Here is a 16,922-nt window from a genome sequence, read left to right on the forward strand (position 1 = left end):
TATGCAGGGGACTTACTATAATGAGACACATGGTGCAGAGTAGGCACCTGGTACTACTGGTCCATTGGTAAGATCATGCCCCACCCCCACCCCCCAAATTGTAAGAAGATTCCTGGAACAAAATTGGAACGAAAACTCACAGAAATACTAAGGAGGGATAGAGAGTATAGACTGACACAATAGACTGCACTGAAACCCAGTCAGTTGTTCCATCTTTTCTTCCTAATTTCTTTCTCTTACTTCCTGGCTGTTCTGCTTGGGTTCCCAGAAACGGAAACTGGTTTAACTTCTGAAACTTGCAACTCTCATCAAAATGATTCAATTCTTCTGTTCACTCTTTCCAAAAGAATTCAGAATGGCAATGACCATGTGCTTTCCTAGCCAGTTCCCACATTAATGCCTTTCCTATTCTGTTTATAAAAAAAAAAAAATTGACCTCTAGCCAGATCCAACTGGAAGGCTGTAGCGAACTTCCTGGGCCAAGGTCACCTGGGGTCAGGTACATTAATAGCCATTCCCTCCTCTGAACTTTCCTGGGAATTTTAAAAACCTCCTGAATCCATGATAATGAACTGTAAGGACCCTACTTCCTATTTCCGGAGGAGTGTGGAATTTACAATTTACCTCTTCCTGCACTTTTCCTTCCAACTGCAACAGTGTATCCTACACTACTCAATAACCTGGGGATTTGTTAAATCCTCCATTTGTACAAAATGTTTCCCACTGATTAAATTGCTTGTTAAAACCAAGTCCTTTCTCAGGAAGGGCTTTGCAAGCAGGCATGTGTGTTAAGTTGCTTCAGTCCTGTCCAACTCTTTGTGACCCTATGGACTGTAACCTGTCAGGCTCTTCTGTCCATGGGATTCTCCACACAAGGATAATGGAGTGGGCTGCCATTTTCTCCTCCAGGGGACCTCCCCAACCCAGGGGTTGAACCTTCATCTCTTACATCTCCTGTATTGGTAGGCAGGTTCTTGACCATTGGTGCCACCTGGGAAGCCCAGGAAAGGCTTTGCTAAGAAGGTATTGATAGGTCCTCAAGTAATTGGTATATTTACTGAACACATACTTCAAAGTGCCATCTCAATGACTCCTCCTAACAAGTATTGATACTTCTGGATGAGGGACACTGAAGCCTGGACCATCACAGGAGCCCCTAATGGGAGGATGCAGAACGAGCTCAGGCCATCTGATATCAAAACCCAGACTCACTCCATTGTCTTCCCTGTAGGTTCCAGCTCAAACCATTCATTTTGCTGCTGTAACAGAGTCTGTATGGGTGTTTCAGAGAAACTGAACTAAATCATGAAAAATATCACTTTCTACTGTCTTCTAAGGGTTCTAGAGTTCTAAGGGTTCTAAGAGTACCTTAGAAGAGACCTTCTAAGGGTTCTAAGAGTACAAGGTTACTTCACTTCTAAATCACACCTTCGTTTACTTAGAACAGATGCCAAACTGAAGAAAATCCTAGAATTCCCAGAAAGCTGGCTTATTTTTTTTCTTTGATCCAAATCACTATAGTATGTTTCTAAAAGTCATTAATTCTCCCCCAAAGTTGAATGGGACCCCTAGGAATGTAAAGTCATTATTAGGAGCAAACCCCAGGAGCTATTTCCTTTCGCTGTTGTATCACCGTGCACAGAAATCACCTCGATCTGGAACAGATAAGTTTTAGTGTCTTTCTACTTAGAGAAAACCAACACAGGAATTGCATAGAAAATGTTACGTTTCTATCCAGAGCAGGAAGCGATTTCAAAGCCAGCTCCTAAATTCCTAAGCACTTCATCTTCACAGACCTTCTCTGGTTCTTCCTGGCTGACCAGATCTGGTCTGTGTGCCTTCCTTCTGGGCCACATAAGCTTTCTAACAGGTACCAGTGTGGTGTTGGTTTTGAAAAGCAAGTTCTATACCAATTCACTTCTTCCTAAGCATTTCTCCCCCGCCCCCAGGTTATCACAGTGGTGAGGGCAAAACCTTCATGATCCACAGCCCAGACACAGGCTGCTTTTCCGATCTCTTCTTTACAGTCTTTCTGATCCACCTGCAACTCTGAGAAGGAGGGTATATATCTTCTTCCTTTCCACCTCTCTGAATCCTATCTACCCTCCTAAGTTCAGCTCTGACTAAGACAAACCTTCCTACAACAATCACTACTGTTGTTCCAGCAATTATCCAAGTCTGTGCTGTGGTTCAGAACCGAGACAGCTGAAAGAGTACAATTCAAGGCAGGGAGTGGAATAACACAAAGAGAACCATCTGCATCCACAGTTGTGTACGCGGCAATGCTGGAAGGCCGTGTACCACTTTGAAGAGGCATTGAGCTAATAAAGCCCTCATAAAAAAGCAGAAAAGACTGCATGAGACTCAAAAATTAAGAAAGCAAAAATTCAAGCACAAAATATTCAGGGCTAAGACCAACATGTGGACCTGGAAAGAAACCTGATCATTGAGAGCACTGACCCCAGTCATAATGAAAAGGAACTGCCGGTTACAGAGGAAAACACGTCTGAGCACATGTCATCCACCACAGGTTTCTATGTAGTTTAACCCGCACATGATTGGCTCTTCCTGGCATACTTAGTATCTAAACTGCTAAGTGAAAAATCCCTGTTGAATCCCAAAGATGGGAAAACTCATGTGCTAGGAGCCCAGATTCAGACGTAGGTCCAGGGCACTCCATCAGGTGACTCCCACCTTCCCCACCTGCTCCTCTGCAATGAAGACCCAGCAATTAGAGAAACTGCTGGTATTACCCAACAAGAAGGAAGTAGACAAGACAGCTCCTGTGTCCCTTTCTCACTTAGACAAACAGCAACATTCAGATGCTGATTAGATGCAAGAATGGGAACCCAGAACTGTGTCAACAGTTCTTCAGTCCCTGGACCCATAAGATGGTCAGAATCAGTCTGAGGACTGCAGAATTTCTGGAGATGGCCCCATATCTGGATGGTCTTTTGCCTGAAGACACTTTAGAAACTCTGACAGCTATGAGACAGAGGTCTCCATCCTGTATGTTTTTCTTGGTTACTTTCTTTTTTTAAACTATGAAAGTGTTGAAAGTGTTACTCAGTCATGTCCACCTCTGCGACCCTATGGACTATAGCCTCCAGTCTCCTCTGTCCCTGGAATTCTCCACGCAAGAATATTGGAGTGGGTAGCCATTCCCTTCTCCAGGGGATCTTCCTGACCCTGGGATCAAATCCAGGTCTCCTGCATTGCAGGCAGATTCTTTACTGTCTGAGTCACGAGGGAAAATAATTTTTAATTATTTATTTTTGGCTGTGCTGGATCTTCATTGCTGTGTGGGCTTTTCTGTAGTTGCAGCGAGTGGGGGCTACTATCTAGTTTAGGTGCATGGGTTTCTTGTTTGTGGCAGCTTCTCCTATTGTGGAGCATGGGGTTCTAGGGCGTGTGAGGTCAGAGGCTGTGGCTGCCCAGCTCTAGGGCACTGGCTCAGTATTTGCGGCACGCAGGCTTAGTTGTCCCACCGCCTGTGGGATCTTTCCAGACCAGGAATCGAACTTGTGTCTCCTGCATTGACAGGCAGATAGTTCACTACTGAGCCACCAGGGAAGGTCCCCCTTTCTCTTTTTATAGCAATTGGCTGGGTGCCATGGGAAAAGCAAAGATGGAGGGACTATAGTCTGTGTCCTGACGGTGCTTACAATCCAACTGGCGAAGCAAAGCACATTCACATTCACACACCTGGCATGTGCTGCCAGTTATGATTAAGGACTAAACGAATAGGTGATCCATCAATGGCATGTCGGGGTGTCAGTCTGCACCCTGGTGTGCCAGCCACAGCTCAGCGCACTCGACATGAGTCAGGGTGCAGGGAGGCCACAGCTAAAAATGACTTTTGTATATAACCTGGCAGAAAAGCAGCTACAGCATGGGGGGGTTGGGAGGCCAGACAGAAGGGGAGTCCCCCGCTCCTTTCCACCTCCCACCTACTGGACTATCTGCCTGGAATGCCCCTCACTGCAGCCCTCTGTAGAGAAGGATCCGCCTATCTCTTCCCATCCCCCACCTCATTACAAGGAAGAAGTGTATTAAGTTGTTTTAAAATTTCCTCTTGGTGCTTTTCAGTTCTGCTTTTTGGCTTTTTCTATCTCAAGCTCATTAAACGTGATTTAAAATATTTCACCTTACCTCCTCATTCATTCAGCTCTTTAAAGTTTCCCTTCACCACTCATGTTTTATTATCACCTCTGCATTCTAATCATGTTCCCAGCTGCAAAGATCATCACACACCTTGTTTTAGCAATAGGTTTCTTTTTCTTTTATCTTCTAATTGGAATTTACCTTCAAAATCTTCCAAGACTCCTTCCTGCCGACTCCCCATTTTTATTCCCTATGATTCACACCCTCTTATATTAAAGCTCTCTCCATTCAGGAAGCCAAACACTAGCTTTTTCTTTAAGGCTTTCTCTCTGCAGTTACTCATTTCTTAGAAAGGCCTCTCTCAGAACCTGAAATTCACTGTAAAATGCACAGCTTAAGTTGTCAGGAAAACCAGCTAGTTTCTATAGGATGAAGCAAGACAGAGGTGACCTTGATTCACCCATGGAGTAGACATCGATAAAGGAGGGTTGGAAGCAGAAAGACCAGAGTTTCTGTTTTACAAAAGAAAATTATACTTGATTATAATTGTCCTATGTGGGTTTTTTTTTTTCCGAAATAAGCAACTAAAATTAGAAATTTTGTCGGTTCCATGATTTGCCAATGAGCGGCGTCCAGATGGGTGGGGAACAATTGACTATTCCACGCAGAGAGAAAGACCAGTGTGAACATGTCTGCCCATGACTCAAGGACTCGCTGCAGATGACAGTGCCCAGCTGGAGGCCACATGGGAACAAGGGGGAACTTGTGCCCACAGGACACGCCCAGTGCCCGCCAGGCGTGGAGATTGCAGAACAGGCTTGTAGGGCAACAAAGCCTTCATTACTCTCAAATTTTCCCATCGGTGAGAAAAAGTGCCAAGTGCCTCCTCTATCCTGAGGAGGCAACTGCTACATTTTTTCCCTCCAGGTTTTATTGAGATATTAATATAATTGCCATATAGCATTGTATGAGTTTACGGTATACGGCATAATGGTTTGACTTACATATATCATGAGATGACTTTCACAGTAAGTTTAGTGAGCATCCATCATCTCATACAGGTACGACATAGAAAAAAATAGAAAAAACATTTTCCATGTGATGATAACTCTTAGGATTTACTCTCAACAACTTTCATATACAACCCAGTGGGATTAATTGTATGTATCATGTTGTACACTGCATCCCTAGTACTTACTGATCTTATATAAGGAAGGTTGTATTTAGAATTAACTCTCAGAAGGGCAAGGTGGGTGGACAAGCCTAGGAAGTGAATTCTGGGAAACTCTTGGATATGGAGCATGGTTGGATCTGAGGACTAATTGAATCTGTAGTGGCACTGAGCCAGAACTGACATCTGTTCTCACCATTTGAGACTCCAGAGTCTATGTTCAGGATGCCTGAAATTCCAGCACAAAATAGTCAGCAGGTTGATATTCTTGAACTGTTATAAATTATTTCCTTTTAAGAATTGTGTCAAATCAGAAAGAAGTTAGGTGTATAAGTCATAGAAAGAAATTCACATGTAGCATTTTCCATGGAGGAGCCATGGAACTCTGCTCAATGTTATGTGGCAGCCTGGATGGAAGAGGAGTTTGGAAGAGAACGGATACATGTGTATGTATGGCTGAGTCCCTTTGCTGCCCACCAGAATCACAACATTGTTAATCAGCTATACCCCAATACAAAATAAAAAGTTAAAAAAAAAAAAAAAGAACAGAGTGTCCTGAGGCTAAAAGGGCTCAGGATGAATGAAATTCCTATGCCTACTCTCACATAAATAAAAAGTAAGTCACGGTCTGAGAGAACAATATTTGCACAAACATTCCCCACCCCAGAAGGCTTATATCTGGGCTATAGAAAGAAGCCTTATAATTCACTAAGGAGACAAATGGCCCAATTTGGAAAAGAAGATAGGTGGCATTTAGGTACCTCAAAGATATTTATTGGGGAAATGCAAGTTAAAACCACAGGAAGATACTATGACCACCCACTAGAATGACTAAAATTAAAGACTGACCTACAGTCGGTCAGCAAAAATGTGGAGAAACTAAAGCTGTCATCTGCTGCTGGTAGGAATGGAAAATGGTAAAACCACCTTGGAAAACAGTGCAGCAGGGACTTCCCTGGTGGTCTAGTGGTTAAGAATCTACCTGCATTGCAGGGGTCATGGGTTCAATCCCTGATCAAGGAACTAAAATCCCACATGCCAAGGAGCAACTATTAATACTGAAGCCCATGAGCTCTGTAACCCACACTCTGCAACTACTAAGCTCGTGTGCCACAACTAGAGAGTCCATGTGCTGCAACGGAAGATCCAACATGACTTGATGAAGACCCGATGCAGACAAATAAATGAACAAATATTTTTTAAGAAGAAAATAAAACAGTGAGGCAGTTTCTTCCATAGTTAAACACACATCTACCCAGACATATAACCTAGCCATTCAACTCCTATGGGAAGAAATGTATTCAGATAACTGACAAAGACTTGTAGATCAATGTCCATAGAGCTTTCTTCATAGTAGCCCAAAGGAGAAACATTTCCAATGTCCAGCAATAGAACAACAGGTAAATGACTGTAGGCATCGCTAAGAGAGTAGGCTATAGGTAAGTAAGAAAGAGTGGGTTATTGATATGTGTAAATATCAAAATAATCACACTGAGTAAAGAAACCAGAACCCCCCAAAATGTAATATTATATGATTCACTTACATAAAGTTCTAGAAACTGCAGACTTCTGTATAGTGATATCAAGCAGATCGGTGGTTGCCTGAAGATGGAGGAGAGACAAGAAGAGAAAAAAAGAAAGGGTGACCCAGGAAACCCTGGGGGTGATGAAAGTGTTCCTTATGTCGATGGTACTAATGGATTCATGTGTGTATACATACTTGTACATTTTATACATGTACAGTTTAATGTTTCAATTGTTCGTCAGCCTTTCAGTTGTTGTTTAGTTGCTATGTCATGTTTGACATTTTTAAAAAGAAATAACCATGTAGTCAGGCTCTACATTATTAAATTATGAGATCTAAACTCTATTTTAATCCAGAAGTTCCAGCGTGTGCTCACATGAAATGTGTAACTGAGATGCCAAAACACAGTGACATCATCAACTTTTTACATAACTGGCTGACGACATTCCAGGAAAATGTCCTATACTATGAAGACCTAAGTTATAACTCCCATTTCACTAAATACTAGCCTGAGGGACTTTAATCAATTATTTCAACATATGTGAACTTAAGTAATTTTTATAAAATGCATGAAAGAGTAATACTAAAAATGTCTACAACATAGGCTGTAGTAAGCATCCAGTGAGAAAATGATATGTGAACTTTTTTAATAAAATTATAGATCATAAAAGGATTAATAACCATAGTCCAATTATTATAATGACTGCATGCCAGGCAGCATCCTAAGAGTTTTTTGCTTGTGTACTCTTTTCAGGAGCTCTGCGAGGTAAGTACTGTGACTCTTCTCCTTGCTGTGGGTTGGTGTTTAAAGGTTTAGAAAGGATGGATTATTTGCTTTGTGGGCACATATTTAGGACGTGGTGGGGATGTAATTTTCACTCTGGTTTCTTAGACTCCACAGGCCATAATCGTGAGTATTGTATGATAGTGTCTTCTCCTATGATTTTTGCATGAATGGATTCCAAATGTACATGTAGATGCATTCACTCCTTGAGAAGGCAGATACCCCACCGCACTGGGTTTTCCAAGCTCTATGGAATGTGATGTTGGCAAAAGTTATTATGAAGTTCTTCTCTGTAAAGTAGATCTGATATAAAGTGGGTCTTCAAATCACCTCTCTATACATATGGGTGGATAGAGACCATTTCCACTAACAGAATAGATAATGATGCCAGTCTTGTGAAAAAGTGATACAAAATATACAAAGAATTCATACAACTCAACATCAAAAACAAACAACCCAATTTAAAAAAGGGCAGAGGATCTGAATAGACATTTTTCTGAAGAAATGGCACATGAAAAGATGCTCACTATCACTAAACATCAAAGAAATTCAAATCAAAACCACAATGAGATATCACCTAACACCTGTCAGAAAGGCTGTCATCAAAAAGACAAAAAATAACAAGTGTTAGCAAGATTGTGGAAAAAAGGGGCCCCTGTGCACTGTTGGTGGGAAAGTAAATTGGTTCAATCAGTATGTAAAACAGTATAGAAGTTCCTCAAAATACTTTAAAAATAGAACTACCATATGATCCAGTGATTTCACTTCTGGGTATTGTCCCAAAGTTAACAAAAACACTATATATATATAATTTATAATAGCCAAGTTATAGAAGCTATCTAACTGTCTATGGATAGATGAATGGGTAAAAAAGATACACATACACACCTAACATACAATGGAATATTACTTAGCCACAAAAAAGAATAGAATCTTTCCCTTTCCAGCAACATAAGTGGGTCTGAGGGTATGCTAAGTGAAATAGGTCAGAGAAAGGCAGATACCACATGATTTCACTTATATGTGGAATCTAAAAACCAAAACAAATGAACCCACAAAACAGAGTCATAGATACAGGGAACAAACAGGTATTGGTCAGAGGGGAGGGTGTTGTAGAAAGAAAAGAAATAGGTGATGGAGATTAAGACATTCAAAATTCCAGTTGCAGAATAAATACATCACAGGTTTTGAAATGTACAGTGTGAAGAATACAGTCAATGGGAAACAAACAAAACAAAACTGTGTGAACGGTTATTTCTAAATCCGTAATAGCCAAGTGGAGAGGACACCCATGTAGCACGGATGAATGGACTGATGGATGGGAAAAGATAGAAGACGCAAGGTTTACTCCTTAGATGCCTGGCTTTTTAATCAGGTACTTGATTGAGGCTTTTCTGTTTCATTCACCAATTAATTTTCCTACCTATTCTTCTATTAATTTATCTCTCATTTTTTGGAAAACCTTTTCTTCTGTTTTCTACTGTTTTTATTCTTTCTGATCATTCATTGATGATTTAATTAAATATGTCTACTTAATGTCTTGAAATAGGCGATGAAATAGGCTTGTAAAAATAAAATGGGGAAATGAGAGTGATTAGCAGCTTAAAATGACATCCAGCCGACTTTCAGTTTCCTCATTACACTCGCAGAAACAGAACACAATTACAAAAAGAGACTCCAAATATATCATTAAAAATATTACTTTAACCTTCTCTCTAACCACCTGTTTAAAAAGTAATAGTATTTATTCTAGTAACTATGACTTAATGAATTTCAAATGCTCAAGCAAATAATAACTGGGAAAGAGAGAAATTAAGCAGAAGGAGAAATAAGACAAACTATTTGCTATATTATGCTGTGCATATTATGTATATTATACATAGTTATATATTGTGTTTGAAGTAGAATTATAGGTTGTATTTTATAGATGATTTTTATATACTATTTATCAATCCAGTAAAGAATCTGCCTGTAATGTAGGAGACCTGGGTTCAATCCCTGGGTCAGGAAGATTCCCTGGAGAAGGTATTCCCTGGAGAATCTAATATTCTTGCCTGGAGAATTCCATGGATAAAGGAGCTTGGCAGGGTACAGTCCATGCCATTGCAAAGAGTTGGACATGACTCAGCGACTAACACATAGATATATACATACTCTAAAGACCCTATTGTCTGTGTGGGGAATTCCCCAGTTAGACCATGGTGGGAAGCAGGCCCAACTTCCATTACTGAAACTGAAAGTGACAACTTTCCCCTAATCCCACCTCCCGGCCACAAGGTACAACCATGTGGCATCAGAGGCTGGGATTTGTATTTGAGAAAATCAGTGTGGGAGAGATCAAGGTAGTCTCCCCTTTGAAACTATTTCTAGGTTGAGGTTTTGATTCCTTTGCAAAGGAGAGGGCAAGTAAACATACCTGTTTAAACTGTAAATATTCCTGGGACTTTGCTGGTAGTCCAGGGGTTAAGAATCCACATTTCAACTGCAGGGGGCTCGGATTTGATCCCTGGTCCAGGAACTAAGATCCCACATGCCATGAAATACAGCCAAAGAGAGGGGGAAAAAAAGAAAGTAAGTAAAATGTAAATATTCCTAGATAAGTGAGATGTTACTGAGCTGGAAGGGAGATAGATTGCTCTTCAATATAAAGGAAAATCAAGGGAAACAGGACAAGTGAGAATCATGTTTGAAAGAAGAGTGCTGGAAATACTCAAGAGACAGCCCAGCCTGGGGGTCCCAGGGGGACAAAGAACCCAGACTTCTGGAAAGCCTGGGAATCTGGGAAGAACAGACGAAGGTCTTCAGGTAGGAGTGGGCTGCTTCAGTGTGTGGTCCAGGGCAGCACAGGCCAGACGTTAGCTCAGTAGATGCCAGAATTGTCACCTATTTTAAAGTAGGGGGTCTCCCCTTATGGCTCAGCTGGTAAAGAATCCGCCTGCAATGCGGGAGACCTGGGATCAATCCCTGGGTTGGGAAGATCCCCTGTAGAAGGGAATGGCTTACCCACTCCAGTATTCTGGCCTGGAGAATTCAATGGACTGTGTAGTCAGTGGGATCTCAAAGAGTCGGACACAACTATGTGACTTTCACTTCACTTTAGTTAAAGTAGGGAAACTCCAATTAATGGTAATTTTCTGTGGAGTGAAAGCCTTCTCAGGGCCTGCCAGGTGGCACTAGTAGTAAAGAACCCGCCTGCCAATGCAGGAGACATAAGAGACGCAAGTTCTGTCCCTGAATCAGGAAGAACACCCTGGAGGAGGGCATGGCAGCCCACTCCAGTATTCTTGCCTGAAGAATCCCCATGGACAGAGGAGCCTAGTGGGCTACAGTCCATGGGGTTGCAAAGAGTTGGACAGAACTGAGTGACTGAGTTGGACACAGCATAATCTGCTTGGTCATTTACAACCAGTTCATTAGAAGATGAGTAAGTCCTCTCAGGTTTCAGGTGAGCCTCTTTTCAAGTTCAGTCTAAGTATCATTTCACAATTATCTGTTGAACAGCTTAGACCTCGAAACTGCTGGCACTTGCCTTCAGAGAGGACCACACTTACTCCCCATCCTGCTCAAGAAATGGAGAGATTCAGCTTGTTTTTTGGTTAATTTTTATTGTTGTTTTTACATTTTCTCCTCATCAATCTGTCCCTCAGGTCATTTATCAACTTTGACTCTTCCTAAAATTCCACAATCTGTCACTATTCCCCCAACCCTTAACGAACCTCTTACTTTAATTTTTCCCTTTGACTCTCCTGTTTATTTTCTAAGAAATGAAGGAAGCTTGAATATTAGCATCTGTCAAGCATAAAACAGCAGGAATGCAGATGCTATAAATTAACAAGCCAGAGAGTCAGATTCTCCAGGGAATAACCAGCTCCTGGAGGTCAGACCCTTGGGGCTCTCCTGAGTGCCTGCAGACTCTCCTGCCCATTGCCATAGGTAATGCCTGGTGGGGAGACTCAGAGTCACAACATGGGAGGGGGCAGACTAAAAGCCAGAGGTCCACCTGGCCACCACCTGGATGAGACTCTTAACTCTTTTGTGCTCTTATCCATGTCAGAGTGTGGCTGCAAAGATGCAGAGATTATTTTAATAACCCCAAGGAAAACTTTACACAGTATCAAGGCTACAGCATCAGCAGACCTGAGTTCGATTCCCAGACATCCACCCCCTGCCGCAGCTAAATGGCCTCAGTCTAGATCTGCCCCTCTACTTCTCTGTCTATAAAATAGGGCTAACATTAGCATCATGAGTTTTGTAAAGATTGAATTATACATATAAGATGCCTGGCATATTACAGGTACAAAATAAATGCTATCTTTTTAATCCTTCCTTTCTCTTCCAATGGTAAGTATTAAGAATTAATTTTGGGACTTCCCCAGCAGTCAAATGTAAGACTCTGTGCTTCCAATGTGAGGGGCATGGGTTCGATCCCTGGCTGAGGAACTAAGATTCCACATGCCACATGTCATAGCCAAAAAGAGAATTAACTTTAAAGATTAATGTTGTGGTTACTAAATAATTTATAAAATATTAAAGTAATGTATCTGAAAATGTCTGTGTAATATAAAGAGCAACAATAAAAGCATAGTTAAAGCACTAGATAAAACAGAGATGCTTCATTATTAATTATTACATAAATTTATTAAATTAATTTTGTCCTAGTTTGCTCATCTTAATAGAGCACAGTATTCCCAAAGAAGCTATTACTTACCATTTTTATTTGTCAAAAGTAATCTTGAACTGGATATTCAAAGGCAGCAGATCATCTAAAAGTCATTCTAAAAAGTCAACTTCCCTTTGAAATGCATTTTATGTCACTAGGGGGACAAGATCCTTGAAGGCAGAAACATTAATTACTCCTTTCATATCCCCAAATCCTGGCTTGTTGACGGTGTCCTGTAAACAGTTTTCAAGCTGAATTTACAAAGTAAAAAGTCCAAACTATTTCTTATCACATGTCAGGTGACACGACAGTCAGAGAACAAGCATGGAATTCGGAATTTGTCTCACAGATCTGAAGAGAGGGCTCAGAATCAACCAGCTCACTCTCTGATGAGACTGGGACTCAGTCTAGAAACATCATCCACAAGCCTCTGCTTTGGGGTCAGAACTAACCATGTTAATGTCATAAATGCAGCCCTTTGTCCGACACCTCATTCTTTGTCTCCTATTAGCCAAAGTGTTGAAACTGCTTTAACTTCCACACACCAAACATACAACCTTCTCCTTCCTTCCTACTACAAAGACACACCTCCACCTCTGTAAATGCATCTCTGCCTTACCCGTCCATCCCCAATCTCAACTCCCTTTGAAGGGAACAGAACCCTCTTTATTGAATATTCTCTCTCCCGCATCTGTTCCTCACTTGACTCTCTTCCATCAGTATTGAAAGTACTGCAGATGCTCCCATCTTAAGGAGCAAACACCAAACAAAAGCTCTTCTTGACATGCTATCCTCGTCCATCCATCATTCTGTCTCTATCCAACTGAATGCAGAGTTCCAGAGAATAGCGAGGAGAGATAAGAAAGTCTTCCTAAGTGAGCAATGCAGAAAAAAAAAAAAATAAGAGGAAAACAATAGAATGGGAAAGACTAGAGGTCTCTTCAAGAAAATTAGAGATATCAAGGCAACATTTCGTGTAAGGATGGTCTCAATAAAGGACAGAAATGGCAAGGACCTAACAGAAGCAGAAGAGATTAAGAAGAGGTGGCAAGAATACTCAGAAGAACTGTACAGAAAGGTTTTAGCAACCTGGATAGCCTCAGTGGTGTGGTTGCTCATCTAGAGCCAGACATCCTGGAATGTGAAGTCAAGTGGGTCTTAGGAAGCATTACTGTGAACAAAGCTAGTGGCAGTGATGGGATTCCAGCTGAGCTATTTAAAACTGTAAAAGATGATGCTGTGAAAGTGCTGCACTCAATATGCCAGCAAATATGGAAAACTCAGCAGTGGCCACAGGACAGGAAAAAAGTCAGTTTTCATTCCAATCCCAAAAGAGGGCAATGCCAAAAATGTTTAATTGCTCTCATTTTACACGCAAGCTAGCAAGGTAATGCTCAAACTCATTCAAATTAGGCTTCAGCAGTATGTGAACCTAGAACTTCCAGATATACAAGCTGAGTTTAGAAAAGGCAGAGGACCAGAGATCAAATTCCCAGTATTCACTGGATTATAGAAAAAGCAAGAGAATTCCAGAAAAACATTTACTTCTGCTTCATTGAGTACACTAAAGCCCTCAACTGTGTGGGTCACAACAAACTGTGGAAAATTCGTAGAGATGGGAATACCAGACCTCCTTACCTGCCTCCTGGGAAACCTGCATGCAGTTCAAGAAGTAAGGTAGAACCAGACATGGAACAACTGACTGGTTCAAAACTGGGAAAGGAGTACATCAAGGCCGTATATTGTCACCCTGCTTATTTAACTTATATGTGGAGTACATCATATGAAATGCTGGCCTAGATGAAGCACAAGCTGGAATCAAGATTGCCAGGAGAAATAACAACCTCAGATAAACAGATGATACCACTCTAATAACAGAAAGTGAAGAGGAACTAAAGAGCCTCTTGCTGAAGATGAGAGAGTGAAAAAGCTGGCTTAGAACTCAACATTCAAGAAACTAAAATTGTGGCATCTGGTCCCATCACTTCATGGCAAATAGAAGGGGAAAAATGGAAACTGACAGATTTTATTTCCCTGGGCTCCAAAATCACTGTGGACAGTGACTGCAGCCATGGAATCAAGAGATCTTTGCTCCTTGGAAGGAAAGCTATGACAAACCTAGACAGCCTATTTATTAAAAGGCAGAGTCATCACTTTGCTGACAAATGTCTGTATAGTCAAAGCTATGGTTTTTCCAGTAGTTATGTACAGATGTGAGAGTTGGTCCATACAGAAGATTGAGCGCTGAAGAATTGACACTTTCAAACTATGGTACTAGAGAAGACTCTTGACAGTCCCTTGAACAGCAAGGTGATGATCAAACCAGTCAATCCTAAAGGAAATCAACCCTAAAATATTCACTGGAAGGACTGATGCTGAAGCTGAAGCTCCAATACTTTGGCTCCCTGATGTGAAGAGTTGACTCATTAGAAAAGAGCCTGATGCTGGGAAAGATTGAAGGCAGGAGGAGAAAGGGACAACAGAGGACTCAATGGAGATGAGTTTGAGCAAACTCTGGGAGATAGTGAAGGACAGGGAAGCCTGGTGTGCTGCAGTCCGTGGGGTTGCAGTCCATGGGATCACAAATAGTCAGACAGGACTTAGCAACTGAACAAGAACAACAATGTCATCTCTTCCACAGGAAGCCCGAGGAAGCATCAACACTCACTATGTCCATTTCTTCACCTTCCACTTAGTCCTTGAGTAGTTATGCCACAATTCCTTGAAAACTATTCTCACCAGGATTTGCACCCATGACCTCCTTATTGTGAAATGCAATGGGTATTTATTTGTCCTGATCTTCAGCCCTCTACAGGGTCTATCAATGCTGGCCATTCCTCCTTGTTAAAGCATAATTCCCTGTAGATAGACCATATTGTTTTAACTTTTTTCCTATCTCCTGCAACCTCTTAAATTTTCTCCTACATCTTTCAGTCTCGTTTGAAGGTTTGTCTTTCCTTGACCATTCCTTCCACGTTGGTGTTCCATGGGTTAGCCTGGTCTCAGCTCGTTTCTCACTCTCTATCTCTGGAAATCCATCCTCTCACTGGATTGTCTCAAGGAGAAGCACCATGGCTGTCTCAGGCACTGTTGCAATGCCCAGAATCTTGAACTACCTGTTCAATGAAGGCCCTGGTGGAGGTCAAGAGTGCATGTGAAAAGAGTAGATGCCTAGGAAGTCCTGACCTGTGCTCCGGCGGCTGCTGGCCCCCAGGAGCTGGCTGCTAAATGAGCCAAACAGGAAGAATCACAACCTAGAGGACTGAAGTGTGAAGTGTGGGATGGTCTTGTCTCAGTTTTGATGACAATGGGATCGTGGTCCTGGAAGGTCCAGGGCCGCCCATAGAGGGATCTGGGCCACCAGGACCTCACTGCAAATTGGAGTAGCATCACATCATGCAGAGGACTGACTTTCCACAGCAAACTCCGCCCTGAGGTCTGTCACATTCCAGGCTCAGGAGGGTAAAGCTCAAGAGGAAGTGATTAGGTTTCATTAACACAGGATGTGGGAGTTTAAGTCATTACCTGGAAAACTCAAACAAGAGGAGACTACATTTACACTTTCGGCAGGACACACAGTTCATAACATCCAGGCTAGGACACTTTGATGGTGCATTTCTTTTTCTTTTTATTTTTTAGAACTTTATTTATTTATTTTCGGCCATGCTTGGTCTTTGTTGCTGTGTGGACTTTTCTCTTGTTGCAGCAAGTGGAGGCTACTCTCTAGTTGCTGTGTGTGGGTTTCTTGTTGCAGTGGTTTCTCTTGCAGAGCATGGGCCCTAGGGCATGCAGGCTCTAGTTGGAGCACATGGGCTCAGTAGTTGGAGCACAAGGGCTTAGTTGTTCCACGGCAGGTGGGATCTTGCCAGACCAGAGATTAAACCTGTGTCTCCTGCATTGGCAGGCAGATTCTTTGCCACTGAGCCACCAGGAAATCCCTGCATTTATTTCTTAATGGTATTTTCCCTGTTCCCAGAGCCTCAGCAGAAAGGGAGCAAATAGCAAATATGCTCTCACAGTGACAGTCCTGAAAATAAGTAGCAAATTTATCTCTTGCTTGTCTTTCTCCTGGAAGTAGTCTGGCATATGTGTGCTCCCCCAAGAGCCCTGGAGGCAGCCAACACTTTGACAGGCTCAGTAAATAATGAGCGAACGCTTTACAGAAAGTCTTGTTGTATGAGGGCTCCAGACATGAGACTCGCTGTGACTTGATGGAAACCACTTGCCAAAAGACCAAAGGTAGTCTATCCTACTTCCACAGAGCCCCTGGTATCTACTTCATGCCAGAGTCTGGCTCAGATTGGGGCTGAAAGAGAAAGCAGATTTGGTTCCTTCAAGGAACTGATGGCGCATGGATGCCTCCAAGAATTGGCCTTCACTCGGCTCTGTACTCCTCAGGTATAACGTCATCTTCTTTGCTCTCTGTCGCAGGGGGAACACATCTTCTTACCAAAAAGCCTCCCAGTTTCACCCAAAAAGCATCCCCTAGGGTCAGTCTACCATCCTCAGAAGCTCAAGAGAATCAGCAACTCTTGCTTTTCCCTTCTAATCTTTCCTTCTTCTTCCTCTTCTCAAACTGCCCCTTTTGAGCAAACAGCTTTGACCCTTGCTGTGGAAGGGTCCCGCTGCAGCCCCTCACCAACAAGCCTGTGTCCAGATTCACCCTGAGTGCTGTCCG

The 16,922-nt window shown here is 42.1% G+C and overlaps 2 long non-coding RNA genes across 5 annotated transcripts in view; one reads left to right on the forward strand and one right to left on the reverse strand.

Moving 5' to 3' along the window:
* The window catches only part of LOC133044642 (uncharacterized), a 73,056-nt gene that overhangs the window by 48,372 nt on the left and 7,762 nt on the right, over positions 1–16,922 (forward strand). The window lies entirely within an intron of this gene.
* Positions 1–16,922, reverse strand: part of LOC133044640 (uncharacterized) — a 112,215-nt gene that overhangs the window by 36,284 nt on the left and 59,009 nt on the right. For 3 of the 4 annotated variants that reach the window (XR_009690007.1, XR_009690008.1, XR_009690005.1), the window contains one exon: positions 10,001–10,102. The exons of the other annotated variant lie outside the window; for it this stretch is intronic. This is a non-coding gene — a long non-coding RNA (uncharacterized LOC133044640). The remainder of the gene's footprint in view (positions 1–10,000; positions 10,103–16,922) is intronic. 4 annotated transcript variants of the gene reach the window in all.

This window comes from Dama dama, chromosome 23, assembly GCF_033118175.1.
Source record: "Dama dama isolate Ldn47 chromosome 23, ASM3311817v1, whole genome shotgun sequence".
NCBI classification, from domain to species: domain Eukaryota; kingdom Metazoa; phylum Chordata; class Mammalia; order Artiodactyla; family Cervidae; genus Dama; species Dama dama.